Genomic DNA, 19301 nt, shown 5'->3' with positions numbered 1-19301 from the left:
TTGGGATGCCATTGCCGTTGGTCCGTGCCCAGACCCTCATGCTTCATTGGAAGTTTTCCAGCTTTGGTACGACTTATCCTCTCCCCCTGTGCTGACCTCAGACATGGACCCTCCACAGCATCTCACAAGGCTGAGGGGATTCATGCTTTCCTTGAGTATCCAAACAGCCATCTCTACCAGTAATTCCTCCATGTCCGGGGAGCACCATCAGAGTGAACCAGACCATTTCCCTCTTCTACTTCTGAAGTACAGAGCCTTCATCATCTTTTTTTTCAAAGCCAGACTAATTAATCTTGCCTTCTACAGTACAGGGGTAGAAGTTGGGGATGGGTGTAGAGAAAAGGAGATGTTTTCTGATTTCTTCTGGGAAGAGCCCATAGCTGCTCAAAAAAGAAAAGGAAAAAAAGAAAAAGAAAAACACCAAATAAATCTCTCAACAATTCCCTGTTACTCCCTCAAGTTAAGCAAAGTCATGAGACATCCTTCACTGATTTTTAAAAAGTTTAATAACACTGAGCAGGGACAGAACTCCTTTTATGAAAGCTTGCCAAGCAGCCTAAGTCAGCCATAAAATGAGCCACAGGTATCCTGACCACGAACTGCAGAAATGACTGTGTTTCTGACCAGGGGACGAGTGGTGTAATCCTGAGATCTAGAGAAATTCTGCCCATTACCACACAGGAAAGGCTATGTAAGTAATTCCCCTGCTCTGCCACTTCCCTGTCTAGTGACTAAATTGTGGGTTCAGTGTTAATTCAGCTTCATTGAGATCCTGTGCTTAAGATGGAAACAGAGAAGAAAACATGAAGAAAAAGGAAGAACATTCCAGTGTTCATAGAGGATGGAGAGAAACAGCTGTGAAATAAAAGTCCTAGTCAGCTTTCTCTCTGCAGGAGGAGATCAAATGAGCCAGGGAACATGACCATTTAATGCTTTTTAATTCTTATTAAAGAAATGTTTAACGTCTATGTGCAAAGAACTGCACCACAGATCTGTGTATATAAAGTACTTAGAACAGGATCTAGCTCAATAAATTCTAGCTGTTATTAGCATTATTGACCGCAGAATCTTATTTGCACTAACTGCTGGTCTTTCCCATTAGGCTATAAGCCCTGTACATTAATGGTTATCTTCAGAAGGAGAGTGATGTTAGAAAGAAAAAAAAGAATGAGAAGGAGAGAGGGAGTGGGGGAGAGAGAGAGAAAATAGAAGAAAATAAGAAAATTTTTTTTCCTTTTCCATATGCATATTTATTCTCTGTTCGAAGGTGGAGCAGGAACCACAGAGCTAAGTATCATTAGAACTGGGCTCATTCCCTAAGAATGAATATAAAAGATTGCTTGAGCACTCTGTTTTAAGAATGGACTGTTCAGTATATTCTTGGCAAAACATTTTTAAAAGATAAATTGAGAAATGCTTCATAGTTAAAAACGAAAAATATCCATCATTGTCTTTACTTTTAATTTTTTTTCTAAATTAAATTTATTGGGGTAACATTGGTTAATATTACTTAAGTCTCAGGTGTACGATTTTGTACATCATCCTTCTACTGCTTTATGTGCTCACCACCCAGAATCTATCTCCTTTTGTCACCATATATCTGATCCCCTTTACCCTGTCTATCCTCCCCCTTCCACCACTTCCCTTACCTTCAGGTAACCACTATATTGTTGTCTATGAGTTTGTTTGTTTTGTTTGTTCATTTGTTGCTTTCAGGTTTATAACACACATACAGTAAAAGCACATGGTTCTTGTTCTTGTGCATTGACTTATTTCACTTAGCGTGATATTCTCAAGCTTCATTCATGTTGTTGCAAATGGCAATTTTTCATCATTATTATGGCTGAGTAGTATTCCATTGTATATATGTACCATATCTTCTTTATCCAAACATTATCAAAAAACATTTAGGATAGTTTCATAATTAGGCTACTGTGAATAATTCTATAATTAACATAGGGGTACATATATCTTTACAAAAAAGTGTTTTCAAAAATTTTTTACTAGATACCCAGTAGAGGGATTGCTGGCTCATATGGCAGCTCTATTCTTAATTTTTTGAGAAACCTGCACATTCTTTTCCATAGTGGTTCTATCAATTTACATTCTCACCCATAGTGTATGAGGGTTCCTTTTTCTCCATATCTTCTCCAACATTTGTTCTTTTGTGTCTTATTGATAATAGCCATTTTAACAATTATGAGGTGGTATCTCATTGTGGTTTTCCTTCGAATGTCCCTTATAGCTAGTGAGGTTGAGCATCTTTTCATACATCTGTTGACTATCTGACACCATACACAAAAACTAACTAAAAATGAATTAAAGACTTGAATATAAGACAAAATTATAAAATATAATATAAAATATAGGTACTAAACTTACAGATCTTGATCTTAGAGGGGGTTTTGTGAATTTATCTCCAAAGTCAAGGGAAGTAAGAGCAAAAATAAATGAATGGGACTATATCAAACTGAAAAGTTTCTGCAAAGCAAAAGAAACCATCAACAATGCAAAAAGCCAACCAACCAAATGGGAGAAGATATTTGCAAACCATACTTCCAATAAGGTGCTAATATCAAAAATATATAAAGAACTCATACAATTCAACAAAAACAAACAATCCAATTTAAAAACGGACAGAAGACCTGAACAGGTGCTTTTTCCAAGAAGACATATGGATGGCCCATTGTTCTCTTTAAATAGAAACCTTGAATGATGCTAAAAAACACTTTCTAGAAGTGAAGAAATGCTTTGCATAGCTAGCATCCTCTAGGAAAAGTTTATATAATGCAAAATTAAGAAATAAAATATTTAGTGATAGCTTAAGACAATTTTGCCTCTTAAGACCACAGGGCTAGTTTTTTCTTACATATTGGGTAGTCAGTACAGCTAGATGCCACTCTAGGACTTCTTTCAACCTATGACCCCTATTACCCTAGATAGCTTCCTTCTGCCACTTTTATTGCAAAAAAAAAAAAAAAAAGACTTCTAACTGGTGAACTAGAAACAAAATGGAAGTGATCAACTCATATAATTAAAATATCCAGAAGTATCCTAGCTGTATGCACAGTAAGTTCCATTGTTTGAAACTCAGTTTCTCCATTACTACTCTGCTTTCTTCTCTGTTTGTATTCTTAGATTTTCACTGTGTGAAGGCAGAGATGATGTAATCATCTAAGCTTTGGGCATAGATTCCATGACCTTAGGAATTTCAACAAAATGTAAGAGACACTTTCCTAATAGTTATAGCAAAACTTCAAGACTGAAGCTCGTTGACTGGTTTAAATGAAGCACCAGTCCCTGTACACAGGAGAAAATGCTCACAGGGACATGGGACATAAAAATAAAAACAATCAAGTAGCTATCCATTACACACTACTTAACAGAAAATATTTTAGAGTTTAGCCAAATACATGTACTCTTCTATGCTGGAGCAAGGGGATGGACAACTCCTACCCACCACACTACTGAAGCACGCTTTCTGCTCTGTCTTCTGTTGCCTCTCTAGACCACTGACCTAGGAGGCTGATTTATAGGATTACAACAACTCTTTTCCTCTGGCTTCTATTTGGGTTCAACCCACAGGCAACACCGACAATAGATTGGACATTTGAAAGAGAGTGAGGTTGGGGTATCTATTCCGTCTGGCTTCCTATTGCAGAGTTTCATGAATCACCTATATCCCTTGATGGAGCTCCTCTCTGCAGTCCTCTCCATACAGCCTTCTCTGCAGGTCCCACTGTCAACACTCTACTCTTACATCCTCAGGTCTAGGGATGGTAATAGTACCCACATGGTTAATAGTCCCAGAGAAATGCTCATCCTTTGTAATTTCTTGATGCTTTGCCTATGTCTTTATAAATATTCCCTTTAGTAAACCTTTTCATGATGCAATAATACAATTTAGTATGCCATTTATTTCTTGCAGAAATCTGGTTGATAATAGTGGTATTTATCTAAGGATTATTTATTTATAGAACTATTGCTTCAGATTTTATCCCTTTTTTAAAATGGAAGCTAGGCCCTGGCCGGTTTGGCTCAGTGGTTAGAGTGTCGGCCTGCGGTCCTGAGAGACCCGGGTCTGGTTCCCGCTAAGGGCGCGTACCTCGGTTGCAGTTTGTCCCCGGCCCTGGTCGGTTGTGCGGGTGGCAGCCACTCGATGTGTCCCTTTCACATCGATGTTTCCCTCTCTCTCTCTGTCCCTCTCTCTCCCTCCCACTCTACCTGAACAAAAAATGGAAAAATGTCCTCGGGTGAGGATAAAAAATAAATAAATAAAATGGAAGCTAGGAAGAGATTACTAATGTAGCAGACCTACCTGAAAGTTAGTGTACCCTAATAATGAGAACTCAATAGACCACACACACCTCTAGCTCATAAAAATTATATAAGGTAGTTTTCTATTCCTTCTTATCCACTATAGTCACTCTTTAACCTCTTTTATCCTGATAAAGTCAACTTTGTAAAGAAACCTAAGGATAAGAGACAAGGCAGCAGCTATTGCTCTTCACAGAAGAAAATGAAGGTAAAAGGAAAGACATTTTGCTGCTTTTCCATCTCCTGCTTCTCCCTCCCAGTTTACACACTGAAGTCTTCCCCTCTTGTTACAGTAATAGATAACACTTAGAGTGTTACTGTCCCCCAGCACCATGCTATTTTACATAGATTAGCTTATTTAATCTTCACAACAAACTTATAAGGTTGGCAATATTTTTACAGATGAAGAAACTAATGCACAGAGAAGCTAAGGGAGTCAACCAAAGTTACACAGCTAGTTAACAGCAGAGCCAGGTCTTGAACCCAGGCAGATTGGCTCCTGAGTCTATGTTCCTTCCCTGCACTCCTTCCCCCCCACCAAGCTTTACTGAGAAACAATGGACATGCACATTGGGTACATTTAAGGTGTACTATGTGATGATTTGATATGTTTATATACTGCATAATGATTACCACCACAGTGTTAGCTAACACCTCCACCCTGTCACATAATTACCAGTTCTTTTTTGTGGTTAGAATATTTAAGATTTACTCTCAGGAACTTTCGAGTATATGATACAGAAATATTAACTAGTATCACCATGCTGTACATTATATTTCCAGAACTTATTCATTTTATAACTGAAAATGTGTAACCTTTAACCAACATTCTCCAGTTCCTCAACCCCAGCCCCTGACAATCACCATTCTACTCTCTGTTTCTGTGAATTTGGTTTTTTTTAGATCCACATGTGATATCATACAGTATTTGTCTTTCTCTGTTTGAATTTATTTCACTTAGCACAATGCCCTCAAGTTTAATCCAAATTGTTGCAAAAAGCAGGATTTCCTTCTTTATTATGGCTGAATAATATTCTTGTGTGTGCATAAAACATTTTTAATTCATTCTTTTAGTGGTGGACACTGAATCGTTTCCATATCTTGACTATTGTGAATAATGCTTCGATAAATATAGGAGTGCAGATGTCTTCAGGATCCTGTTTTCAGTTTTCTTGGATATATTCCAGAAGTGGGATTTCTGCATCATATAATGGTTCTATTTTTAATTTTTTATGGAAACTCCATACTGTTTACCTTAGAGGATGTACCAACTGACATTCCCACCAACAGCGCACAAGGGTATTTCTTTGACTTTTAAATGACGGTCATTGTAACAGGTGTGAGGTGATATCTTATTGTGGATTTGATTTGCATTTGCCTAATGATTGGTAAAGTTGAGCACCTTCTCGTATACCTGTTAGCCAATTGTATGTCTCCTTTGGGGAAATATCTATTTGGGTCCTTTGCCCATTATAATCAGATTATTTGTTTTTTATTTTTGCCACTTAGCTGTTTAAGTTTTATATATGTTGTATATTAACCTCATAAGATATATGATTTGTAAATATTATTCTACCATTTTATAGGTTACCTTTTTATTTTGTTGATTGTTTCTTTTGCTGTGCAGCAACTTGTTAGTTTGATGTAATTCACTTATTATTTTGTTGCCTGTGCATTTGGTATCAAATTCAAAAAATTGATGCCAAGACCAGTGTTAAGAAGCTTTTTCCCTATGTCATTTTCTGTTTTATGGTTTTAGGTCTTACATTCAAGTCTTTAGTCCAATTCATGTTAATTTTTATGAGTGGTGTAAGATAAGGGTCCATTTTTATTTTCCATATGTCGCTATCCAGTTTTCCCAGCATAATTTGTTGAAGAAACTATTCTTTCCCCATTGAATATTCTTGGTGTCTTTGCCAAGTATTAGTTTACCATATATGTGAAGATTTATTTCTGGTTTCTAAATTCTGTTCCATTGATCTATGTGTCTATTTTTATGTCAGTACCATACTGTTTTGATTATTGTAGTTTTTAGTATAGTTTGAAATCAGATTGTATGATGCTTCAGGCTTTAAGTTCTTTCTCAGAATTGCTTTGGCTACTTGGGGTCTTTTGTGGTTCCATATAAATTTTAGAATTATTTTTTCTATTTCTGTGGAAACTGCTATTGGAATTTTAATAAGGATTGCATTGAATCTATAGATGGCTTTTTCCAGATCTTAGCTATAGTAAATAGTGCTGCTATGAACATAAGGGTACACATATTCTTTCTGATTGGTGTTTCACACTTCTTAGGGTATATTCCTAGAAGTGGCATCACTGGATCAAATGGCAATTCAATTTTTAATTTTTTGAGGTAACACCGTAGTGTTTTCCATAGTGGCTGCACTAGTCTGCATTCCCACCAGCAGTGTACTAGAGTCACCTTTTCTCCACACCCTTGCCAGCACTTGTTGTTTGATGATTTGTTGATGGCAGCCATTCTGACAAGTGTGAAGTGATACCTCATTGTTTTTTTAATTTGCATCTCTCTGATTATTAGTGATGTTGAGCATTTTTTCATATGTCTTTTGGCCATTCATATGTCCTGTTTGGAGAGGTGTCTCTTTAGGTTCTCTGCCCATTTTTTAATTGGGTTCTTTGTCTTCCTTTTGTTGAGTTGTGTGAGTACTCTGTATATTTTGGAAAGTAACCCCTTATCTGATGTATCATTGGTAATTATGCTCAAGTGCTCATCAGTAGAGGAATGGATAAAAAAGCTGTAGTACATATACAAAATGGGGTACTATGCAGTGGTAAGAAAGAAAGATCTCTTATCCTTTGAGACAACATGGAGGGACCTGGAAAGCATTATCCTAAGCAAAACAAGCCAAGCAGAGAAAGACAAATATCACATGATCTCATTTATTTCTGGAATATAATGAACTAAACAAACTGATGAACAAAATAGACCCAGAGACATAGAAGTAGGGTACAGACTGACATTCCTCAGAAGGGGGGTGGGGAGGGAAGGGATAAACCACAGAACTTATATGCATATATGCATAACTGATGGACATAGACAACAAAGCTGGGACAGGGTGTGAGGGGATAGGGAGGAGGGAGTCAATGGGTGGGGAAGAAACATCTGTAACAAAAAAATAATAATAAAAATATTTAAATAAATAAATATAGATGGCTTTTGTAGTATGGGACCAGAGAATGTGCTCTTAATGATTCAGCTGTACTATTTCTTCATGAAATGCCAGAGCTAAAAGGGAACTTAGGAATTAACTACTTCAAACATCTCATTTTACATATTCAATTAAAGGATGAGTAATTATTGCTGTTTACTATTTATCCTATCATGGACCAAATTTAGGGATCCTAATGTTCATCCCATCTATTTCATATTATTGTTGAAATGAGACAGAGTATAAATGAGGCTCCAAAGTTCACTGGGTATATCTGCCAGTCTCTCCAGATCCACACTCCACCCTGCTTCCTGACCCAGGAAGCTGATTCATGTGGGTTACATCAATGGGCTGCCTTCTGTATGGATTCTAGTTGGGTTTGGCCAGTGGGGTGCACTAGCAGAATAGTGAGGGAGGAGAGTAAAGCTTGGGTATTTATTTTAACCAGCCATATAGTTACTGCTACTCAAATAACCCCCATTTCAAGGCCTAAAATAACCACTTATTATGTTCACAAATGTTGTGGGTTAGGAATTCAGACAGAGCAGAATAGGAATGACTCATCTCTACCACACTGTGTTTAGGGTCTTATCTAAGACTCTAAGGCTAAAGGTGGTTTCACAGATGGTAGCTGGAATTATCTAAATACATGTTCACTCACCTGTTTAGCAGCTGATATTAGTTATTGACTAGGACCTCAGCTGAATGTTTGGCCAAAATATCTACATGTAGCTTCTCCATTGCCCTCTTCTCCTGAGTGAGTTTGGGTTTCAATGCAGTATGGCAGCTGGATTCCAATAGTGGGTGTCCCCAAGAAAGAAGGTAGAGGTGTATGGTATGTTTATATTCTCGCCTTGGAAATTGCATAGTGTTTGTTTTATCATATGCTTTTGGTCAAGACAGTCACAAGGTTCTGCCCAGATTTTGGGGTGGGGCACATAGACCCCAACACTTTATGGGAGAAATGTCAAGGTCACATTGTATGAAGAGCATGTGGAGTGGGAGAGGTTTTTGTGGTCAGCTTTGGAAAATTACAGTGGGTCACAAGATTGAGGTTTGAGGACAAAGCTTGTAAACATGAATATGGCTCAACTGGGAAGACATGCCTCGAGGGGAAGAAATATGTTGTAGAAAACATGAAAATGTCAGAATAAGAGTATGTTGTATACAATTTATTCAGGCTACCTCCAGGGTTTTTTTTTTTAAGAGAGATATAGAACAGGGTTCCTAAAAAATCCCCCTATGAAAATGTGTGTTCTTGACCTCACTGTGTGTGCCTTCTGAAAGAACTTCTGTCTTCCCTGGTCTGCATTCTCTCTGAAGAAGGATATCATGAGACGATATGGGTGGGGAGATTGTTTAGCCAGGAAAGAAAATGCTCAGCATTTCCCCTTTTTTAACTCCAGTAATCTTACTGTATTATGCAAAGCAGTTTTCAGGAGGATAGGAAGGCAGGATCTGTTTCTTCTGGAGTAATGCTAGAAAGGCAGTTAGTGCTGTTTCCATAAGATTTTCAGAAGATCTCTGATAAATATGGCAAGGCTGAAAATAAGGTTCCAAAAATGTGTATAGCTCACTCTAGTAATGAAATCGTAAAAGCAAAAAGAGACCTTAGAACCTGTTTATGGCCCAAACCGATTATTTCGCAGGCATGGAAACTAGGGATGAGAGATTAAGTGGCACACTTAAGGTCTATACTACTTGGCCCTTTGTCATTTATGACAAATCTGACCCCCCATAAGTCCCCAACTTAAACTTCCTGCAGTTCTCAGAGGTAAATATTTTAAATTAAACTTTTTATTTTAAGATAATAGTAGATTTACATGCAGCTATAAGAATAATAGAGATTCTGTGTTTTCCAGCTTCCTCCAATGACAACATCTTGCAAAACAATAGTGCAATATCATAACCAGGGTAGTGACATTGATACAGTGAAGATACAGAACATTTCCATCATCACAAAATCCCTTATGTTAACTTTTCATAGCCACTCACACTTCCTACTTTCCCACCCCCTCCTTAACCCCAAGGAAACACTAATTTGTTTTCCATTCTATAATTTTGTCATTTTGAGAATATTACATAAGTAGAATCATATAGCATGGAAGTTCTTGTGATTGATTTTTTTACTTAACACAATTCTCTGGAGATTCATCCAGGTTATTGAGTATATCAATAATTTGTTCTTTTTATCACTGGATAGTATTCCATGGTATACATATACCACTGTTTAACCATTCATCTGTTGAAAAACATCTGGGTAGTTTCCAGGTTTATGCTATTACAAACAAAGCTATTCTAAACATTATATTCAGGGGTTCTGTACAAACATAGTCTTCATTTGTCTAGGATAAATGCCCTAGAATGAAGTTCCTGGGTCATATGGTAGTTGCAAATTTAGGTGGGTTTTTGTTGTTGTTGTTATTGTTGTTTGTTTTAAAAAACTTCCAAACTATTTTCCAGAGTGGTTGTATCATTTTACATTCCCACCAGCAATGTATGCGTTATCCAGTCTCCATATTCCCACCAGCATTTGACATCATCACTATTTTTTGTTATTGTTGTTAATCCTCACTCAAGGCTATTTTTCTATTGATATTTACATAGAGTATAAGGGAGGGAAGGAGGGAGAGAGAGAGAGAAAGAAACATTGATGTGAAAGAGACACATGCACTGGTTGGCTCCCACACGACCCAACCAGGGCCGGAGACTGAACCACAACTGAGGTTCGTGCCCTTGACAGAAATCAAACCCACAATTTTTGGTCCGTGGGCTGACACTCTAACCACTGAGTCAAACCAGCCAGGGTCATCACTTTTTTTTTTTTAATTTCAGAGAGAGAGGAAGGGAGAAGGGGAGAGAGATAGAAACATCAATGAAAGAGAACATCGATTGGCTGCCTCCTACATGCCCCCCACTGGGGATTTGGCCCACAACCTAGGCATGTGCCCTGACCAGGAATCAAACTGGAGACCTCTTGGTGCATGGGTCAATGCTCAGCCACTGAGCCACACTGGCTGGGTGCCATCACTATTTTTATTTTAACTATTCTAATAGATGTGTCATGCTATCGCTTTGTGGTTTTATTTTTTTCCTTTTTATTGAATTTATTGGGGTGAAAATGGTTAACAAAATTATACAGGTTTCAGGTACATAATTCTATAATATCATCTGCGCACTGCATTGTGTGTTCACCACCTTTGTAGTTTTAATTTGAATTTCCCTAATGATTAATGATGTCGGGCATCTCTTCATATGCTCTATGCCATCTGTATATCTTCTTTGGTAAAATGTGTCACAGGTGTATTTTTAAGTGTTTACTATGAGTGAAGTCTATCTATCCAGTCTTCCACTCACCTTGATGGGTCTTGTTTGCTGAAGTTCCAGTCCCTGATATTCACAAAATACAACCACCTCGCCCACCGTGCTCCAGCCGCCCTCCACCCCCCGCCTCTGCAAGCACCGGGAGCATATCAAACTCTTGTTGGAGCAGCGAACACAGCAGCTCTGAGACCCATCTGCTGGGTTCTCCTTGTGGCTGGCCCTTCTCAGCTTTGAGTCTGGGCTTCCAGGCCACTCCTTAAGAATGGTTTCCTCTGACCTCCTTATGCTGGTCTGTCTTGTAGCTCTGGTTTCCCTCCTCTTGTGTTTACCCCAGTGTTCAGCTTTACTCATCTGTTTGCTCGTCACTCTGTTCACTGACATCAAGTTGTGTCAAGTCCATTAGGCCAGGGACCTTGTGTTTTTGCTCACTTGAAGCTCTGGCACTGGGCTAAGTGCCAAGTATGTAAGAAATCCTCAGATTTGGTCAGTGAGTGAGTACATTTCAGTGTCATTTATCCAGGTTTCAAGTTACCACAGACTTTTTCCCCCTTGAATGTATTTTGTATCATTTTCCTTTTTAAGATTTTTATCATCATCATCACGATGCTCAGGAAAAAGCTAAGATATACATCATATTTTACCATGTGAAGATCTCAGTAGTATAAAAGTCTATTTTAGATTCAGTTGGAGTTCAGCCACTAAGCATATTAGATGAATATTTAACATAGAAAATTTTTTATTTCATGTATTTGTGTTATCTGGTGCATAATCTAATTCCATAAAGTAAAAATGTTTATGATCAATGTATATAGGAATGCACACTAAAGTAGTGTTATGAACTGAACTATGTTCCTTCCAAAATATTATATGTTAAAGTCCCAACCCCCAAGTACCTCAGAATGTGACTATTTGGAGATAGAGTCTTTAAAGAGGTATTCAAGGCTAAATAAGGCCATTAGGGTGGGTTCTAATCCAATATGAAAGGTGTTCTTATAAAAGAGAAAATATGGACACAGATATACACAGGAAAGACCATGTAAAGTCCTTGGGATACAGCGATTTACAAACCAAGGGGAGAAGCCTCAGAAGAAACCAACCCTGCTGACACCTTGATCTTGAACTTCTAGCCTTCAGGTGTGTTAGAAGATAAACTCCCGCTATGTAAGCCACCCAGTCTTCATAATGGCAGCCCTAGCCAATGAGTACAAGGGACCCGCAGCAGTATGTGGCAGAATTATGGGAATTTACTGTCTGATTCTCCGAACTTTCTAACTTCCATAAAATTGTCTATAAATTTTGTTACTAAAACTATTATAATACTACCCTGCCCTGAGCCGATAGATGAAATTGAGTTGAGATGAAACTAATGAGGAAATAATAAATAAATAAGGAACACATTGACTAATTAACCCTCCTTTTGGCATTGAAGAATCTGAAAATAAAAATCAAATTCACAGTTGAAGTTGATAGAGCTTTTTAAAGTTTTGGTCAAAGGAAAGTCTGGTGAACAGTGGGTCCTCTAAACAGACTGATCACCCAGACAAAAAGGCCTGTCTCTCTTCCCTGGAAGAGGATCTTCCGTGGGCTCCACAGCACAATGCCCCGGGTACTCTGCGTGGGGCCTCCGAACTCTCGATTTGAGACTCACAGAACAAACAAACTGCATACACTTCTTAGTGGTTACTTGGAAACAAACCCCAAACCAGAGCTGCCCATGCCAAGAGGAATGACGGACACTGGCTCTGGAAGCTAGCCAGGCAGTAGAGTTTGTAGGGCTGACGCGTTCACCCTCTCACCTCATCAGCAAGGTCAGTTTGTTCATCCATCATCTTCTTTCACTCCCTTGCATAAATGTAACAGGCCAAGAGTAGCCAGAGATGATTAGATAAAATCTGTTGGACCTGAGGACCTTCATCAACTGGACCAATCCTCATTTCACAAGGGAGACAAATAGGACCCCAAAATGCTCAGAGTAGTGTGTGTGCACAGATGTACATGCAGAATATTTATTGCAGTCCACCTCAATCTGAAGTTAGAGATAAAGAATCCTCAGAGATGTACCAAGCCTAAAATTTCTCATGCTGTGAATAGCACTTTGGATTCCCTTGATAGGCCTCATCTAATATCTCAGGGGGAAATACATTTAAGGGATGTTCCAAAATTAATTGCTGATCATACAATGTTGGGCTAGAAGTTAAAATCCTATCAGTACTACATCTGGAAAATATAAAGAGATTAATACTTGATTAATAGTTGGAGAAAGCTTTATTCTACATGAAAAGTAACTCAATCTCACCACTGAATATTGTGCAATAATTACTCTTTTGATAAATTAGTTCCTCTCTTCGGCATGCACAGATGCAGGTACTTGTTTTATAGTACTTTGGAATGGATAAAGTAGGAAACAGATTAGTTTGAGATCTAGACCTAAAGGATTAAATATGTACTAAACTATAATATATTTCTACCACATATGCTCTAATTCTCAGAACTTAACAAAATGCCTATGCACTATAACTTTTTAAAAAATAAAATTTGATAGGATGGTCTTTGCCCTTAGGGGGAGCTCAGTCTGGTGGCAGAATTGGACACATGAGACATTGAGTTGAAGAGGGGGTCTCAAGGCTGTGATCAGAAATGGTATTCTGCTCCCCAACTAGCTGTTCTAACTTGCTCTGGAGAACAAGTCTTTCTTGCCCCTTGGAAGAAATCTGGAACAATCTCGGGACTCTTTTTGGTACGTCCCAAATAATGAAGTCCTCTGGTCAATTCTAGAGGGGAAAAAAGTCTTGTTTTCAGTAATTTATACCGTCAAAAGTCCAAATTTCATTTAAAATTTAAAATTTAAAATTCTCCTTCCTCCAGTGTGAGCCTACTCCAGAGGCCTGGGCAGTGTCTCCGTCTCCCTCCCAGAAGCCCATCCCTCCTTCCCCACTCACTTAGCTGCCTCTGGGTCCTGTAAGGCTGGAGCCTAAAGTGAAGGTGGAGACTGGGGCTGTGCTCAGAGGCAGGAACGGGATTGGCAGGCACTCAGGTAATGTCACATTGGTTTCCTCAGGCCAGGGCAGATGTTTGGTGACAGAGTCTCCTGTGGGGTATCTGGAGGCCCCACACTGAGAACTTCAAGGGAACCTCTTCTGACATGGATGAAGTTTTTTTTTGGGGGGGGGGGGTGGCTGCTTATTATATCTCTTCACTTGGAGTAACCACCCCACCCCCAGGGGAATCCCTTTGGGCAGAATTTGAAATAGCTCTGAGCTGGCTCTCTCCATGCACCCGGCAGGAACACTGATCTGGCAAGGCAGTTGCAGCTGGCTCCCAATGCAGCCTGGCCAAGCTCTCTTTGTTCCGCTGCATCTGGCTAATTACCATAGTTTCTTGCCTTTAGACCCTTTAGACTCTCCTAGTTCATGGAAGCCCTGATCATTAAGCTTGAGGAAAGAGAAAGAACCCTCCACTCTTCTTTCATGATGTAGAAAAGGCCTTACAGCGCATTAATAACCCTCTCTAAAGAAATCCTCTTTCCTAAGTTCCAATTTCTTGACTGAATTCCTAATTCTCAAGTATATGGCCTAGATATGGCCAGGGAATAAAACCTGTTTTTTATTTTTATTTATTTATTTTCAGTGAAAGTTGACATACAATATTATGTTAGTTTCAGGTATACAACATAATGATCAGACATTTATATAATTTAGGAAGTGATCAACCCTGTAAGTCTAGTACTCATTTGGCATCACATAGTAATTACAATATTATTGACTATATTACCTATGCTGTACTTTACATCCCCATGACTTTTGTTGTAACTGGTGATTTGCACATCTTAATTCCTTCACCTTTTTCACCCAGCCTCCCAAACTCCCTTCCAACAAGCAACCATGAGTTTGTTCTCTGTATCTATCAGTTTGTTTCTGAAGGTGTTGTTGTTGTTGTTCATTTTGTTTTTAGATTCCACATATAAGTGAAATCATGTAGTATTTGTCTTTCTCTGTCTGACTTACTTCACTTAGCACAATACCCTTCAAGTCCACCCATGTTGTACAAATGGCAAGATTTCATTCTTTCTTCTGGCTGAGTAATATTCCATCGTACCTGTGTACCACATCTAATTTATTCATTTGTCTACTGATGGACACTTAGGTGGCTTCCAAATCTTGGGTATTGGAAATAATGCTACAATAACCATAAGGCTGCATATGTGATTTTTAAAATTAGTGTTTTGAAATTCTTTGGATAAATACTCAAAAGTGGGATTGCTGAGTCATATGGTAGTTCCATTTTTAATGCTTGAGAAACCTGCATATTGTTTTCTATAGTGACTGCACCAATTTACAATCCCACAAAAGTGCACAAGGGTTCCCTTTTCTATACATCTTTGTCAATATTTATTGTTTGTTGATTTATTTATGATAGCCATTCTGACAGGTATGGGTAATATCTCTTTGTGGTTTTAATTTACATTTCCTTACTGATTAGTGATGCTGAGCATCTTTTCATATACCTATTGACATTCTGTATATCCTCTTTGGAGAGATGTCTAGTCAGGCCTTCTGACATTTTAATTGGATTATTTGGGGGGGGTTAAGTTGTATGTTTCTTATGTACAAGGGTTGACAAAAATAGGTTTACATTTGTAACACAAATAAATAATACAATAATTAATAAATAGTGATACAAGAATAAACTGCTCAACCAGTGTGGCTCAGTTGGTTGAGCATTGTCCCATGCATCAAGAGGTTGCCAGTGCAATTCCTGGTCAAGGTACATGCCTGGGTTGCAGGCTCGATCTCCAGTAGGGGGCGTGCAGGAGGCAGCCAATTGATGATTCTCTCTCATAGATGTTTCTATCTATGTCCCTCTTCCTTCCTCTTTATAAAATCAGTTTTGTAAAAAAGAATAAATTGTGTTTCACATACTCATAACTGTAAACCTAATTTTGCCAACCCCTGTATATTGAGTATTAACCCTTTATTGGATATATTGTTGGCAAATATTTTCTTCCATTCAGTAGTTTGTCTTTTCATTTTGTTGATGGTTTCCTTTGCTGTGCAAACACTCTTTAGTTTGATGTATTCCCATTTGTTTATTTCTTCAGTTTTCCTTGCCCAAAAAGACATATCCAAAAAAATATTAAGAGCAATGTCAAAGAGTTTAATGCCTATATTTTCTTCTAGGAGTTTTATGGTTTGGGGTCTTATATTTAAGTATTTAATCCATTTATTCTTATATATGGTATAAGATAGTAGTCTGATTTCATTCTTATGCATTTAGCTGTTCAGATTTCCCAACACCATTTACTGAAGAGACTATGTTTACTCCATTGTACATTCTTACATTCTTTTTTGTTGTTGTTGTTAATCCTCACCCAGGGGTATTTTTTCATTCATTTTCAGATAGAGTAGAAGGGAGGGGCCAGGAATCAAACCTGAAACCCAGGTACGTGCCTTTAACCGGGAATTAAACCCACAACCCTCCAACCACTGAGCCAAACCAGCCAGGGCTCCATTGTACATTCTTGCCTCCTTTGTCATAGATTAATTGAACATATAGGTGTGGGTTTCTAACCAACTCCTTTGCAAGTTCTGCATAGGCCTACAGTACCTCACTTTGGATACAGGATTGGTTGGTTGCCCCTCAGCAAAAACTGAGACAGAGTCCCATCTTGTAATACTACCATATATATCACTAATATGATGAGTGCTACTATAGAGACATACAAATCTTTTGCGGCAAATAATACTAGTCCTTACTAAGGAAGGGAGATGTTAGTAAGTTTCTCATCATGTTCAGTATCTCTCCTGAGCTGAGTTCCAAGAGATAAGAGAATCTAGCAAAGAGGATAGAAGACATTCCAGATTAGTTTGTTTTCAAATGCAGGATCTGTTTGAAATACTTGGGGCTCTTTGCTACAATAGCTAGTATTTCTCTAATATTCTGCATTTTTACCAAACAAAACACCATTTAATACTATAAAGTGTTCTGATAGGAGAAGTTGAACTTGAATCTAGAGTCTCTAGTGCAAGCCTTTACAGAAATTACAGGGATAGAGGAACAAATTAAGAGACAACAACACAAGGAAGCAAACTGACGAATCCAGAATGGGGCACATTTTGCAGAACTGACTCACTTTCTGCAACAAGACAAGGATGTTGGGAAAGGGAACAACTCTATAAGCAAGATATACAACAATCAAATGTAATGCATAGATTTTATAGATGATACCAAAGAATTGTTAATAATTTTTTTAGGTATCATCTAGTATTGTGGTTAAGTAAGAGCACATTCTTTTTAAGATCTGCATAGTGAAGTATGCAAGGGTGAAATGACACAATTTCTGATATATACTTTGAAATATTTTAGCAAAAAAAAAGACAAAGGGGATGGTCAAGCTAATATGGAAAGTCTTGATAACTGTTGTATCTGGGTGATGGGTAAATGTGATTCATAATTCTCTCTAATTTTGTTAATGTTTTAAATGTTTTATAACTTTTTTCAAAGTTTATTTCTTGTGATCCCCTAGTTGGTAGGATGCTTTTCTCCTCATGATGACCAGGGGCCCCAACTCCTTTCACCTTGTGGTTCTACTATGCTGTAGGGTGTCTGAGTTATCTGTGTTAGATAGGTAGGGGAAAGGGAGAATATTGAAATTCATATACTCACTTCCACTGACATCCATTAGTGAAACCTTGTCATATGGCTTCACCTCAATATAAATTAGTCCCTGATTGCACAGCCACTTCCAGCCTGTACTTGACACAAAGTGGAGCTAAGCTCCTCAGTGGGTGGCTCATTGTTTCTGCTCCATGCAGATCCCTGGGCTCCAACAACAGGCATTCTGATTTAGCAGGCAGGACGGGCCTCAACACTCTGCTTCTTTAACAAGTCCTGAGGTGATTCTACTACAGGGCATGCGAGATATCTTTTTTTAAATCTTTATTGTAGAGAGTGTTACAGATATCCCCTCCTTTTGTCCCCCCATTGGCCCCCTCCCCCTGTTTTCTGCCCCACCCCAGGTCTTTACTACCCTGTTGTCTGTGTCCATGGGCAATGCATATATGCATATAAATTATTTGGTTAATCTCTTTCTGCTCCCCACCCCCACCCCCCTTTGCTCTGAGATTTGTCCATCTATTTCATGTTTTCATGCCTCTGGTTCTATTTTATTCATCATTTTATTTTGTTCATTAGATTCCACATATAGGTGAAATCATATGGTATTTGTCTTTCTCTGCCTGGCTTCTTTTCTGTTTTTTTAGGAAAGAGTGTGAACACAGTTCCCAACTACCACAAAGTATGCAGTTGAATTTCCCACATTTGGGGAAATGGCAGGGGTCAGCACATCTGGAAAGCTGCCTTGCCCTGGGAAAACCACCTTTGTGATCATGGTATCCCCCCTGCCAGGTATGTATGACTGGCTTATTTCGCTTAGCATAATAATTTTCAGGTCCAGCCCTGGCCAGTTTGGCTCAGCGGTTAGAGCGTCGGCCTGCGGTCCGGAGAGACCCGGGTTCGGTTCCCGCTAAGGGCACGTACTTCGGTTGCAGTTTGTCCCCGGCCCTGGTTGGTCGTGCGGGTGGCAGCCACTCGATGTGTCCCTTCACGTCGATGTTTCTCTCTCTCTCTCCCTTCCACTCTATCTGTACAAAAAAAATGGAAAAAAATAAAATAAAATATCCTCGGGTGAGGATAAAAAAAAAATAATAATAATAATTTTCAGGTCCCTTCACGCTGTCTCAGAGGGTAATAGATCCTTCTTTTTTACAGCTGCATAGTATTCCATTGTGTAAATGTACCACAACTTTTTTTCAATCTTTATTGTTGAACGTATTACAGACATTCCTCATTTTTCCTCCATTGACCCCCTCCTCCCCACTCCCGCCACCCTCCTGCCTTTTCCCACACTGTCCTCTGTGTCCATTGGTTATGCATATATGCATATAAGTTCTTTGGTTTATTTCTTCCCATCTCCCCAACCCCCCTTCCCTTTGAGGTTTGTCAATCTAGCAAACAATTTGTACTTCTTAATCCCTTCTCCTTTTTCACCCATTCCCCCAAACTCCCTCCCATCTGGCAACCAACAAAATTTCTCTGTATCTATGAGAATGTTTCTGTTCTGCTTGTTCATTTTGTTTGTAGATTCAATTGTTGATAGATATGTATTCATTGCCATTTTGTTTGTTCATATTTTTTATCTTTTTCTTCAAGAAGACCCTTCAAAATTTTATATAATAATAGTTTAGTGGTGATGAACTCCTTTAGCTTTCCTTGTCTGGGAAACTCTTTATATGGCCATCGATTCTAAATGACAGCTTTGCAGGATAGAGTAATCTTGGTTGTAGGTTCTTGTTTTTCATCACTCTGAATATTTCTTGCCACTCCTTCTGGCCTGCAAAGTTTCTTTTGAGAAATCAGCTGACAGTCTTATGGGAACTCCCTTGTAGGTAACTAATTGGTTTTCTCTTGCTGCTTTTAAGATTCTCTCTT

The 19301-nt window shown here is 38.6% G+C and overlaps 1 non-coding gene across 1 annotated transcript; it reads right to left on the bottom strand.

Annotated features, from left to right (window-relative positions):
* Window positions 1–18070: 18070 nt before the first annotated feature.
* LOC118622770 lies at window positions 18071–18226 on the bottom strand. Its single transcript, XR_004958130.1, has one exon. It is a non-coding gene; the product is annotated as a U1 spliceosomal RNA (small nuclear RNA).
* Between the last annotated feature and the right edge of the window lie 1075 nt (window positions 18227–19301).

This window comes from Molossus molossus, unplaced genomic scaffold (genome assembly GCF_014108415.1).
Source record: "Molossus molossus isolate mMolMol1 unplaced genomic scaffold, mMolMol1.p scaffold_m16_p_1, whole genome shotgun sequence".
NCBI lineage: Eukaryota > Metazoa > Chordata > Mammalia > Chiroptera > Molossidae > Molossus > Molossus molossus.
Note: the sequence above shows the minus strand (reverse complement) of the source record. Positions and strands in the feature narration are given on the sequence as shown.